This window comes from Triticum dicoccoides, chromosome 5A (genome assembly GCF_002162155.2).
Source record: "Triticum dicoccoides isolate Atlit2015 ecotype Zavitan chromosome 5A, WEW_v2.0, whole genome shotgun sequence".
NCBI lineage: Eukaryota > Viridiplantae > Streptophyta > Magnoliopsida > Poales > Poaceae > Triticum > Triticum dicoccoides.
In genome coordinates, this window is record NC_041388.1 from 638767171 (window position 1) to 638781352 (window position 14182).

Here is a 14182-nt window from a genome sequence, read left to right on the forward strand (position 1 = left end):
TTTCTTTTATAGTGGAAACTTTACTGTTTATTAAATAAAATCTGGTGAGATGACATACAGAATATAGCCCAAAGGGATGTGAAACCAAACTTTGCACAATTCATTACAACTGTGGCAGAGCTTTTTTGCCAATCGGGCTCACACCTCTTTCCATTAATTTCTTAACGGAAATATCCAGTACAAGCTCTTAGTAACAACATAACACTAGTAGAAAATAGGGCTTTGGTTCGGGCCTGGCTAGCCCATTAGTCCCGGTTCAGTCACGAACCGGGACCCATGGGGGCAACGTCCCAGTTCGTGAGCCCAAGGAGCCAGCCGGGGCCTCGTGGGCATTGGTCTCGGTTCGTCTGGACCCATTTGTCCTGGTTCTAGGCACGAACCAAGACCAATGGGCCTCGCTCCTGGCCCACATACATTGGTCCCGGTTCATGGCTCGAACCGGGACAGAAGGTGGAGCTTTAGTCCCGGTTCCAGCCACAAACCGGGACAAATGAGCTGCCTATATATATCCCATCGCCGCAGCAGAGCACTCCACAGTGCTCTGTTTTTTCTGGCCGGCGAGGGGAGGGCATTTGGGTGTTCTAGCTCACCTCCTATACACATGAGGTGTTCGATGAAATGGCCGAGCCACACTAGTTAAGCTTTCTCCTCTCAAAGCTCGACCTCCAAGCTCCATTTCCCTGAGATTTGCATAGGTTTAGCGGTCCGTCACGTCCCGCCCCCGTCTTCACCGCCGTCGATCGCCTGCGTCGATCTCATCGCCGGCACCACCGTGGTGAGCCTCTTGTTCTTATCTTCTTTCTGAAAGAAAAAATATTCTTACTTTAGATAGATACTTGTCTAATTTTCTTACTTTTATTATTGGAGGCCCTTGTCCTGTATGGTTTTTATTGCCACCTCTATTCCGAAGGCCAAAATCTTCCGTTTTGAAAATTATTGGGTACATCTGCCAGGATTTTCTGAATGTGTTGCTGAGGTATGGAATATGCCTGTTAGAAAGTCTTCTGCTGCTGGTATAATTTCGGCTAAGTTTAAGGCTCTGCGCTATGCTCTTAAGAAGTGGCATGTCAGCCTTTCCAGAGTTAAAAACCTAATTGCAGACTGTAACAAATTGATCCTTTTCTTTGATGGTTTGGAAGAGCTTCGACAACTTACTTGGCCGGAGATGAATTTTAGGAAGATTGTCAAAATTCATCTTGAGGAAATCCTTCGCTTGCAATTCATTTACTGGAAACAGCGATGTACTATCAGATCAATCAAAGTGGGTGAGGAAAATACCAAATTTTTCCACGCCATGGCTATTGAACGTTATCGCAGGAACACTATCTCCTCCATTAAGAATACTGCTGGCAAGGTGGTAATTGATCATCAACAGCTTGCCTCCATGTTCTGGTCTAATTTCAGATTGCGTATGGGGCAGTCCAAGGGCATTCGCATGCAGTTTGATCTTGACAGGCTTCTGTCTAGAGTTGTTGGGCTTGAGGCTCTTTCAAGGCCTTTCACAGAGGAAGAGGTGGATGATGTCATTAAGCATATGCCCACAGATCGTGCCCCTGGGCCGGATGGGTTCACTGGTCTCTTTCTGAATTGATGCTGGAGTATTCTTAAGAAGGATTTTATGAGTTTGGTTACTGAATTTTATGAAGGAAAGTGCAATTTGGAGTGTCTTAACACCTCTCTGATTACCCTCATCCCTAAGAAGTTAAACCCTGAGTTTGTTGGTGACTTTAGGCCAATTTCACTAACAAATACTTGCTTAAAATTCTTAACCAAGCTCCTGGCGAATCGGCTGCAGAAAGTAATTCTCCAATGCATCCACCGTAACTAATATGGTTTCCTCAAGCGTTGTTCTATACGAGATTGCCTTGCATGGTGTTTTGAATATTTACACCAATGCAAAGCTTCTAGGAGGCCCATTGTTTTATTAAAACTGGATTTCACTAAAGCTTTTGATACGATTGAACACGAAGCCATTCTCAGAATTCTTCAGTGTAAGGGTTTTGATGAGCGTTGGAATGGATGGGTCAGTAGCTTGCTTTCTTCTGGGTCTTCATCGGTTCTTCTTAATGGTGTCCATGGCCAGCACTTTAAATGTAAAAGTGGAGTTCGTCAAGGTGATCCTTTATCGCCTCTACTGTTTGTTATTGTAGTGGATTTACTACAATTTGTAGTAAATGACATGTGCAGCCGTAATATCCTCACCTTGCCAATCCCAACAAGATCGAATGATTACCCAATTGTACAATACGCGGATGACACTTTGATTGTTCTGCCTGCTATTGATAGCCAATTAATTGCTCTCAAAGATATGTTGCAGAAGTTTGTTGAGTCCACGGGCCTACGTGTTAACTTCAGTAAATCCTTCCTGATCCCAATGAACTTGTCTGTAGAGGAAGGAGTCCGAATTGCCTCTTTGTTAGGATGCTCTGTTGTCTCAATGCCTTTCACGTACCTTGGTTTACCCATGGGCACGTCCAGGCCGACCATTTATGATCTAAGGCCTCTAGTTGATCGAATTGAGCGAAGATTATCTGCTTCATCTTGTCTTCTTAATCAGGGCAGTAGACTGCAACTTCTTTAGTCAGTCCTCACTTCAATGCGAATATATTTCCTCTGCTCTTTATCCCTTCCGTAGGGTATCCTCAAGCAAATCGAACGGATTGAAAGACAATGTCTCTGGAGAGGGAACACTGATAATCCTCGTCAATCTCTTGCTGCATGGGATTTGTTTTGTCGACCAAAAAGCATGGTGGCCTGGGTGTCACACATTTGGGAGTTCAGAATGAAGCCCTCCTGATAAAGCATTTGTTCAAGTTTTTTAACAAGAGAGATGTCCCATGGGTTGAGCTTATTTGGGATTCTTATTATCACTCATCACCTCCACAAGTTACTCAACTTTGTGGCTCATTTTGGTGGCGTGACGTGCTGAACCTATATGACAAGTTCTGTCGGTTGGCCCCTCCACAGGTGCATGCAGGAGACACGATGGTGTTTGATGTCTACTACACAATCTTCTTCTTGTAGACGTTGTTGGGCCTCCAAGTGCAGAGATTTGTAGGACAGTAGCAATTTTCCCTCAAGTGGATGACCTAAGGTTTATCAATCCTTGGGAGGCGTAGGATGGAGATGGTCTCTCTCAAGCAACCCTACAACCAAATAACAAAGAGTCTCTTGTGTCCCCAACACACCCGATACAATGGTAAATTGTATAGGTGCACTAGTTCGGTGAAGAGATGGTGATACAAGTGCAATATGGATAGTAGATAAAGGTATTTGTAATCTGAAATTATAAAAACAGCAAGCTAACAAATGATAAAAGTGAACGTAAAAAGTATTGCAATGTGTGGAAATAAGGCCTAGGGTTCACACTTTTGCTAGTGCAAGTTCCCTCAACAATAATATCATAATTGGATCACATAACTATCCCTCAACATGCAACAAAGAGTCACTCCAAAGTCACTAATAGCGGAGAACAAACAAAGAGATTATGGTAGGGTACGAAACCACCTCAAAGTTATTCTTTCCAATCAATCCGTTGGGCTATTCCTGTAAGTGTCACAAACAGCTCTAGAGTTCGTACTAGAATAACACCTTAAGACACAAATCAACCAAAACCCTAATGTCACATAGATACTCCAATATCACCTCAAGTATCCGCGGGTATGATTATACGATATGCGTCACACAATCTCATATTCATCTATTCAACCAACACAAAGGACCTCAAAGAGTGCCCCAAAGTTTCTACAGGAGAATCACGACGAGAACGTGTGCCAAGCCCTATATAGGTTCATGGGCGGAACCCACAAGTTGATCACCAAAACATACATCAAGTGAATCACGTGATATCCCATTGTCACCATAGATATCCACGACAAGACATACATCAAGTGTTCTCAAATCTTTAAAGACTCAATCCGATAAGATTACTTCAAAGGGGAAACTCAATTAATTACAAGAGAGTAGAGGGGGGAGAAACATCATAGGATCCAAATATAATAGCAAAGCTCGCGATACATCAAGATCGTATCATCTCAAGAACACGAGAGAGAGAGAGAGAGAGAGAGAGAGAGAGAGAGATCAAACACATAGCTACTGGTACATACCCTCAGCCCCGAGGGAGAACTACTCCCTCCTCGTCATGGAGAGCAACGAGATGATGAAGATGGTCACCGGAGAAGGATTGCCCCCTCTGGCAGGGTACCGAAACGGGTCTAGATTGGTTTTCGATGGCTACGAAGGCTTCTGGCGGCGGAACTCCAGATCTATTGTGCTCACGGATGTTTTCAGGGTATATGGAGATATATAGGCGGAAGAAGTATGTCAGGGGGGCCACAAGGGGCTCACGAGGGTGGAGGGCGCGCCCAGGGGGGTGGGCGCGCCCCCTTGCCTCGTGACCTCCTCGCAGATCCCCCGACGTGCACTCCAAGTCTTCTGGGCTTCTTTCCTTCCAAAAATGAGTTCCATGAAGTATCAGGTCAATTGGACTCCGTTTGATTTTCCTTCTCTTCGAAACCCTAAAACAGGGTAAAAAAACAGAAACTGGCACTGGGCTCTGGGTTAATAGGTTAGTCCCAAAAATGATATAAAAGTGTATAATAAAGCCCATAAACATTCAAAACAGTAGATAATATAGCATGGAGCAATCAAAAATTATAGATACGTTGGAGACGTATCAGCATCCCCAAGCTTAATTCCTGCTCGTCCTCGAGTAGGTAAATGATAAAAACAGAATTTTTGATGCGGAGTGCTACTTGGCATAATTTCAATGTGATTCGTCTTAATTATGGTATGAATATTCAGATCAACAAGATTCAAGACAAAAGTTCATATTGACATAAAAATAATAATACTTCAAGCATACTAACAAAGCAATCATGTCTTCTCAAAATAGCATGGCCAAAGAAAGCTATCCCTACAAAATCATATAGTCTGGCTATGCTCCATCTTCACCACACAAAATATTTAAATCATGCACAACCCCGATGACAAGCCAAGCAATTGTTTCATACTTTTGATGTTCTCAAACCTTTTCAATCTTCATGCAATACATGAGCGTGAGCCATGGACATAGCACTATAGGTGGAATAGAATGGTGGTTGTGGAGGAGACAAAAAGGAGAAGATAGTCTCACATCAACTAGGCGTATCAACGGGCTATGGAGATGCCCATCAATAGATATCAATGTGAGTGAGTAGGGATTGCCATGCAACGGATGCACTAGAGCTATAAGTGTATGAAAGCTCAAAAAGAAACTAAGTGGGTGTGCATCCAACTTGCTTGCTCACGAAGACTTAGGGCATTTTGAGGAAGCCCATCATTGGAATATACAAGCCAAGTTCTATAATGAAAAATTCCCACTAGTATATGAAAGTGACAACATAGGAGACCTTCTATCATGAAGATCATGGTGCTACTTTGAAGCACAAGTGTGGTAAAAGGATAGTAGCATTGTCCCTTCTCTCTTTTCTCTCATTTTTTTATTTTTTTATTTTTTATTTGGGCCTTCTCTTTTTTTATGGCCTCTTTTTTTCTCTTTTTTTATTTAGGCTTCTTTGGCCTCTTTTATTTATTTATTTTTGTCCGGAGTCTCATTCCGACTTATGGGGAAATCATAGTCTCCATCATCTTTCCTCACTGGGACAATGCTCTAATAATGATGATCATCACACTTTTATTTACTTACAACTCAAGAATTACAACTTGATACTTAGAACAAGATATGACTCTATATGAATGCCTCCGGCGGTGTACCGGGATGTGCAATGACTCATGAGTGACATGTATGAAAGAATTATGAACGGTGGCTTTGCCATAAATACGATGTCAACTACATGATCATGCAAAGCAATATGACAAGGATGGAGCGTGTCATAATAAATGAAACGGTGGAAAGTTGCATGGCAATATATCTCGGAATGGCTATGGAAATGCCATGGTAGGTAGGTATGGTGGCTGTTTTGAGGAAGGTATATGGTGGGTTTATGGTACCAGCGAAAGTTGTGCGGTACTAGAGAAGCTAGCAATGGTGGAAGGATGAGAGTGCGTATAATCCATGGACTCAACATTAGTCATAAAGAACTCACATACTTATTGCAAAAATTTATTATTTATCGAAACAAAGTATTACGCGCATGCTCCTAGGGGGATAGATTGGTAGGAAAAGACCATCGCTCGTCCCCGACCGCCACTCATAAGGAGGACAATCAATAAATACATCATGCTCCGACTTCATCACATAACAGTTCACCATACGTGCATGCTACGGGAATCACAAACTTCAACACAAGTATTTCTTAAATTCACAACTACTCAACTATCATGACTCTAATATCACCATCTTCATATCTCAAAACAATTATCAAGTATCAAACTTCTCTTAGTATTCAATACTCTATATGAAAGTTTTTACTATTCTTGGATGCCCAGCATATTAGGATTATTTAAGAAAATTACCATGCTGTTTAAAACTCTCAAAATGATATAAGTGAAGCATGAGAGTTCATCTATTTCTTCAAAATAAAACTACCACCATGCTCTAAAAGGATATAAGTGAAGCACTAGAGCAATCGACAAACTACTCCGAAAGATATAAGTGAAGATCAATGAGTAGTCGAATAATTATGCAACTATGTGAAGACTCTCTAACATTTAATAATTTCAGATCTTGGTATTTTATTCAAACAGCAAGCAAAACTAAATAAAATAACATGACGCTCCAAGCAAAACACATATCATGTGGCGAATAAAAATATAGCTCCAAGTAAAGTTACCGATGAGCGAAGACGAAAGAGGGGATGCCTTCCGGGGCATCCCCAAGCTTAGGATTTTGGTTGTCCTTGAATATTACCTTGGGGTGCCTTGGGCATCCCCAATCTTAGGCTCTTTCCACTCCTTATTCCATAATCCATCGAATCTTTACCCAAAACTTGAAAACTTCACAACACAAAACTGTAGAAAACTCGTGAGCTCCGTTAGTATAAGAAAATAAAACACCACTTCAAGGTACTGTAATGAAATCATTATTTATTTATATTGGTGTTAAAACTAATGTATTCCAACTTCTCTATGGTTTATAAACTATTTTACTAGCCACAGATTCATCAAAATAAGCAAACAACACACGAAAAACAGAATCTGTCAAAAACAGAACAGTCTGTAGTAATCTGGATCAAATGTATGCTTCTGGAACCCCAAAAATTCTAAAATAAATTTCTGGACATGAGTAATTTATCTATTAATCATCTTAAAATAGAATTAACTAAATAGCACTCTCCAAATAAAAATGGCAGCAATTCTCGTGAGCGCTAAAGTTTCTGTTTTTTGACAGCATGATCAACAAGACTTTCCCCAAGTCTTCCCAACGGTTCTACTTGGCACAAACACTAATTAAAACATAAAAACTCAATCATAACAGAGGATAGATAAATTATTTATTACTAAACAGGATAAAAAAGCAAGGAACAAATATAAAGTTGGGTTGCCTCCCAACAAGCGCTATCGTTTAACGCCCCTAGCTAGGCATGATGATTTCAATGATGCTCACATAAAAGATAAGAATTGAAACATAAAGAGAGCATCATGAAGAATATGACTAGCACATTAAGTCTAACCCACTTCCTATGCATAGGGATTTGTGAGCAAACAACTTGTGGGAACAATAATCAACTAGCATAGGAGGGAAAAACAAGCATACCTTCAAAACTTTAAGCACATAGAGAGGAAACTTGATATTATTGCAATTCCTACAAGCATATATTCCTCCCTCATAATAGTTTTCAGTAGAATCATGAATGAATTCAACAATATAACCATCACATAAAGCATTGCTTTCATGATCTACAAGCATAGAAATTTTATTACTCTCCACATAAGCAAAATTCTTCTCATTCGGGATAGTGGGAGTATCATAAGAGACTTGGATACTATAAATTGTTTACACATTAAAAGAGTAATGTTTAGAAAAGGGGTAACCATAATCATGGCAAGTTTTATAAATATAATCCTCACTACTTTTTATAGCATATGTATCATCACAATAATTATCATAAGTAGGAGGCATGCTATCATCATTATAAATTTGCATATCAAAACTTGGGAGACTAAAAATATCATCTTCATTAAACATAGCATCCCCAAGCTTGGGACAAACATTAATTGCAGAAAATATATTCTCAAAAACATCATCTTCATCAAACATAGCATCCCCAAGCTTGGGCCTTTTCATATCATAAGCACAATCACTCTCATCATTAATAGTATGGATAGCACCAATAGTATAGCAATTATCATATTCTTCCAAGCAAGTGCCAAAAATATTTTTAAGATCATAAGAAGTATCATTATCTTCCACAATTATATTCTCATGAGGCACAATAGTAATAGGAGCAGCATTATTTGGGAGAGATATCTTTTTACCTCTCTTCCTTTTTCTTTTCTTCTTCTTCACCACATCATGTGTGGGTTCAATCCTCTTTTTGGAGCTCCTTATTAATGAGATTGGTTGAATAGGAGGCTCCTCCTCGTTACCTGATTCATCATAAGAAATAATAGGAGGATATTGGGAAGTCTCTTCCCATTCATTCTCTTCATCTTCTATTTGTTTTCTTTTCTTTATGTAGTTGGCAATATAAGGATTTTCAATACAATTCATCGCACAATACATATAAATTTCCTCTAGATCAAAATGAAGAACTCTATCAAGGGCAAATTTTGGAATATCCTTAGTTATACGTTCCATTTCTTCGTAACCCATAAGCAAACTAAGTTCATTATAATGTGCAAGGGAAATCAATGTTGGAAATATGCCCTAGAGGCAATAATAAATAAGTTATTATTATATTTCTTTGTTCATGATAATAGTCTTTTATTCATGCTATAACTGTATTATCCGGAAATCGTAATACACGTGTGAATACATAGACCACAATATGTCCCTAGTGAGCCTCTAGTTGACTAGCTCGTTGTGATCAACAGATAGTCATGGTTTCCTGGCTATGGACATTGGATGTCGTTGATAACGGGATCACATCATTAGGAGAATGATGTGATGGACAAGACCCAATCCTAAGACTAGCACAAAAGATCGTGTAGTTCATTTGCTAGAGCTTTGCCAATGTCAAGTATCTCTTCCTTCGACCATGAGATCGTGTAACTCCTGGATACCGTAGGAGTGCTTTGAGTGTATCAAACGTCACAACGTAACTGGGTGACTATAAAGGTGCACTACAGGTATCTCCGAAAGTATCTATTATTTTATGCGGATCGAGACTGGGATTTGTCACTCCGTGTAAACGGAGAGGTATCTCTGGGCCCACTCGGTAGGACATCATCATATGCGCAATGTGACCAAGGAGTTGATCACGGGATGATGTGTTACGGAACGAGTAAAGTGACTTGCCGGTAACGAGATTGAACAAGGTATCGGTATACCGACGATCGAATCTCGGGCAAGTAAAATACCGATAGACAAAGGGAATTGAATACGGGATTGATTAAGTCCTTGACATCGTGGTTCATCCGATGAGATCATCGTGGAACATGTGGGAGCCAACATGGGTATCCAGATCCCGCTGTTGGTTATTGACCGGAGAACGTCTCGGTCATGTCTACATGTCTCCCGAACCCGTAGGGTCTACACACTTAAGGTTCGATGACGCTAGGGTTATAAAGGAAGCTTGTATGTGGTTACCGAATGTTTGTTCGGAGTCCCGGATGAGATCCCGGACGTCACGAGGAGTTCCGGAATGGTCCGGAGGTAAAGATTTATATATGGGAAGTCCTGTTTTGGTCACCGGAAAAGTTTCGGGCGATATCGGTATTGTACCGGGACCACCGGGAGGGTCCCGGGGGTCCACCAAGTGGGGCCACCTGCCCCAGAAGGTTGCGTGGGCCAAGTGTGGGAGGGGACCAGCCCCTAGGAGGGCTGGTGCGCCCCCCACAAGGGGGCCAAGGCGCAAGGGAGAGTGGGAGGGGGCAAACCCTAGTCCAGATGGGCCTTAAGGCCCATATTGGTGCGCCTCCCTCTCCTCTCCCCCCTTGGCCGCCTCCCCTTTGCCATCTAGGGCTGGCCGCACCCCTTGGGGGTGGGAAACCCTAAAGGGGGCGCAGCCCCCCCTCTCCCCTATATATAGTGAGGCCTAGGGCTGCCCATAACACATGAGTTCTCTCCCTCTTGGTGCAGCCCTACCTCTCTCCCTACTCCTCCTCTCCCATGGTGCTTGGCGAAGCCCTGCGGGATTGCCACGCTCCTCCACCACCACCACGCCGTTGTGCTGCTGCTGGACGGAGTCTTCCTCAACCTCTCCCTCTCTCCTTGCTGGATCAAGGCGTGGGAGACGTCACCGGGCTGTACGTGTGTTGAACGCGGAGGTGCCGTGCGTTCGGCACTTGATCATCGGTGATCTGAATCACGACGAGTACGACTCCATCAACCCCGTTCACTTGAACGCTTCCGCTTAGCGATCTACAAGGGTATGTAGATGCACTCTCCTTCTACTCGTAGCTGGTTTCTCCATAGATAGATCTTGGTGATACGTAGGAAAATTTTGAATTTCTGCTACGTTCCCCAACAGTGGCATCATGAGCTAGGTCTATTGCGTAGATTCTTTGCACGAGTAGAACACAAAGTAGTTGTGGGCGTTGATGTTGTTCAATATGCTTACCGTTACTAGTCCAATCTTGTTTCGACGGTATTGTGGGATGAAGCGGCCCGGACCGACCTTACACGTACTCTTACGTGAGACAGGTTCCACCGATTGACATGCACTTGGTGCATAAGGTGGCTAGCGGGTGCCAGTCTCTCCCACTTTAGTCGGAACGGATTCGATGAAAAGGGTCCTTATGAAGGGTAAATATCAATTGGCATATCACGTTGTGGTCTTGCGTAGGTAAGAAACGTTCTTGCTAGAAACCCATAGCAGCCACGTAAAACATGCAACAACAATTAGAGGACGTCTAACTTGTTTTTGCAGGGTATGCTATGTGATGTGATATGGCCAAAAGGATGTGATGAATGATATATGTGATGTATGAGATTGATCATGTTCTTGTAATAGGATTCACGACTTGCATGTCGATGAGTATGACAACCGGCAGGAGCCATAGGAGTTGTCTTTATTTATTGTATGACCTGCGTGTCATTGAAGAACGCCATGTAAACTACTTTACTTTATTGCTAAACGCGTTAGTCATAGAAGTAGAAGTAGTCGTTGGCGTGACAACTTCATGAAGACACGATGATGGAGATCATGATGATGGAGATCATGGTGTCATGCCGGTGACAAGATGATCATGGAGCCCCCAAGATGAAGATCAAAGGAGCTATATGATATTGGCCATATCATGTCACTACTATATAATTGCATGTGATGTTTATTATGTTTATGCATCTTGTTTACTTAGGACGACGGTAGTAAATAAGATGATCCCTTACAAAATTTCAAGAAGTGTTCTCCCCTAACTGTGCACCGTTGCTACAGTTCGTCGCTTCTAAGCACCACGTGATGATCGGGTGTGATGGATTCTTACGTTCACATACAACGGGTGTAAGACAGTTTTACACAGCGAAAACACTTAGGGTTAACTTGACGAGCCTAGCATGTACAGACATGGCCTCGGAACACGGAGACCGAAAGGTCGAGCATGAGTCGTATAGTAGATACGATCAACATGAAGATGTTCACCGACGTAAACTAGTCCGTCTCACGTGATGATCGGACACGGCCTAGTTGACTCGGATCATGTGATCACTTAGATGACCAGAGGGATGTCTATCTAAGTGGGAGTTCATAAGATGAACTTAATTATCCTGAACATAGTCAAAAGACCTTTTGCAAATTATGTCGTAGCTCGCGCTTTAGTTCTACTGTTTAGATATGTTCCTAGAGAAAATTATAGTTGAAAGTTGATAGTAGCGATTATGCGATCAGTAGAAAGCTTATGTCCTTAATGCACCGCTCAGTGTGCTGAACCCCAACGTCGTTTGTCGATGTTGCGAACATCGGACATACACGTTTTGATAACTACGTGATAGTTCAGTTAAATGGTTTAAGTAGAGGCACCAAAGACGTTTTCGAAACATCGCGGAACATATGAGATGTTTCGAGGGCTGAAATTAGGATTTCAGGCTCGTGCCCACGTCAAGAGGTTTGAGACCTCCGACGATTTTCTTAGCCTGCAAACTAAGGAGAGAAGCTCAATTGTTGAGCTTGTGCTCAGATTGTCTGAGTGCAACAATCACTTGAATCGAGTGGGAGTTGATCCTCCAGATGAGATAGTGATGTTTCCCCAAAGTCATTGCCACCAAGCTGCTAGAGCTTCGTGATGAACTATAACATATCAGGGATAGATATGATGATCCTTGAAATATTCGTGATGTTTGACACCGCGAAAGTAGAAATAAAGAAGGAGCATCAATTGTTGATGGTTGGTGAAACCACTAGTTTCAAGAAGGGCAAGGGCAAGAAGGGATACTTCATGAAACGGCAAATCAGCTGCTGCACCAATGAAGAAACCCGAGGTTGAACCCAAACCCGAGACTAAGTGCTTCTGTAATAAGGGGAACAACCACTGGAGCAAGATTACCCTAGATACTTGGTAGATGAGAAGGCTGGCAAGGTCGATAGAAGTATATTGGATATACATTATGTTAATGTGTACTTTACTAGTACTCCTAGTAGCACCAGGGTATTAGATACAGGTTCGGTTGCTAAGTGTTAGTAACTCGAAATAAAAGCTACGGAATAAAACGGAGACTAGCTAAAGGTGAGCTGACGATACGTGTTGGAAGTGTTTCCAAGTTTGATGTGATCTAACATCGCACGCTCCCTCTACCATCAAGATTAGTATTAAACCTGAATAAGTGCTCTTGCACCTAAATGAATGGTTTATTGAATCTCGGTCGTAGTGATACACATTTTCATGCCAAAAGATATAAGATAGTAATGATAGTACCACTTACTTGTGGCACTGCCATGTAAGTCATAATGGTATAAAACGCATGAAGAAGCTCCATGTTGATGGATCTTTGGACTCACTCGTTTTTGAAAAGTTTGAGACATGCGAACCATGTCTATTGGTGTATATGCATGAAGAAACTCCATGCAAATGGATCGTTCGGACTCACTTGATTTTGAATCACTTGAGATATGCAAATCATACCACATGGGCAAGATGACTGAAAAGCCTCATTTTCAGTAAGATGGAACAAGATAGCAACTTGTTGGAAGTAACACATTTTGATGTGTGCAGTCGAATGAGTGCTGAGGCATGCAGTGAATATCATTATGTTCTTACTTCACAGATGATTCGAGTAAATGTTGAGTATATTTACTTGATGAAACACAAGTCTGAATTATTGAATGGTTCAAGTAATTTCAGAGTGAAGTAGCAGATCATTGATAAAATGTCTATGATATGATCATAGAGATGAATATCTGAGTCACGAGTTTTGGCACACAATTAAGACATTGTGGAAATTGTTTCGCAATTAATACCGCCCGGAACACCATAGTGTGATGGTGTGTCCGAACATCATAGTTGCACCCTATTGGATATGGTGCGTACCATGATGTCTCTTATCGAATTACCACTGTCGTTCATGGGTTAGGCATTAGAGACAACCACATTCACTTTAAATAGGGCACCACGTAATTCCGATGAGATGACACCGTATGAATTATGGTTTAGAGAAACCTAAGTTGTCGTTTCTTAAAGGTTTGGGGCTGCGACGCTTATGTGAAAAAAGTTTCAGGATTAAGCTCGAACCCAAAGCGGATAAAATTCATCTTCATAGGACACCCAAAACAGTTGGGTATACCTCCTAATTCAGATCCGAAAGCAATATGGATTGTTTCTTGAATCGGGTCCTTTCTCGAGAAAAGTTTGTCTCGGAAAGTTGAGTGGGAGGATGGTGGATACTTGATGAGGTTATTGAACCGTCTCTTCAACTAGTGTCTGGCAGGCACAGGAAGTTGTTCCTGTAGCACCTACACCAATTGAAGTGGAAGCTTATGATATTGATCATGAAACTTCGGATCAAGTCACTACCAAACCTCGTAGGACGACAAGGACACGTACTACTTCGGAGTGGTAAGGTGATCCTGTCTTGAAGGTCATATTGCTAGACAACAATGAACCTACGAGCTATGGAGAAGCGATGGTGGGCCCGGATTCCGATAAA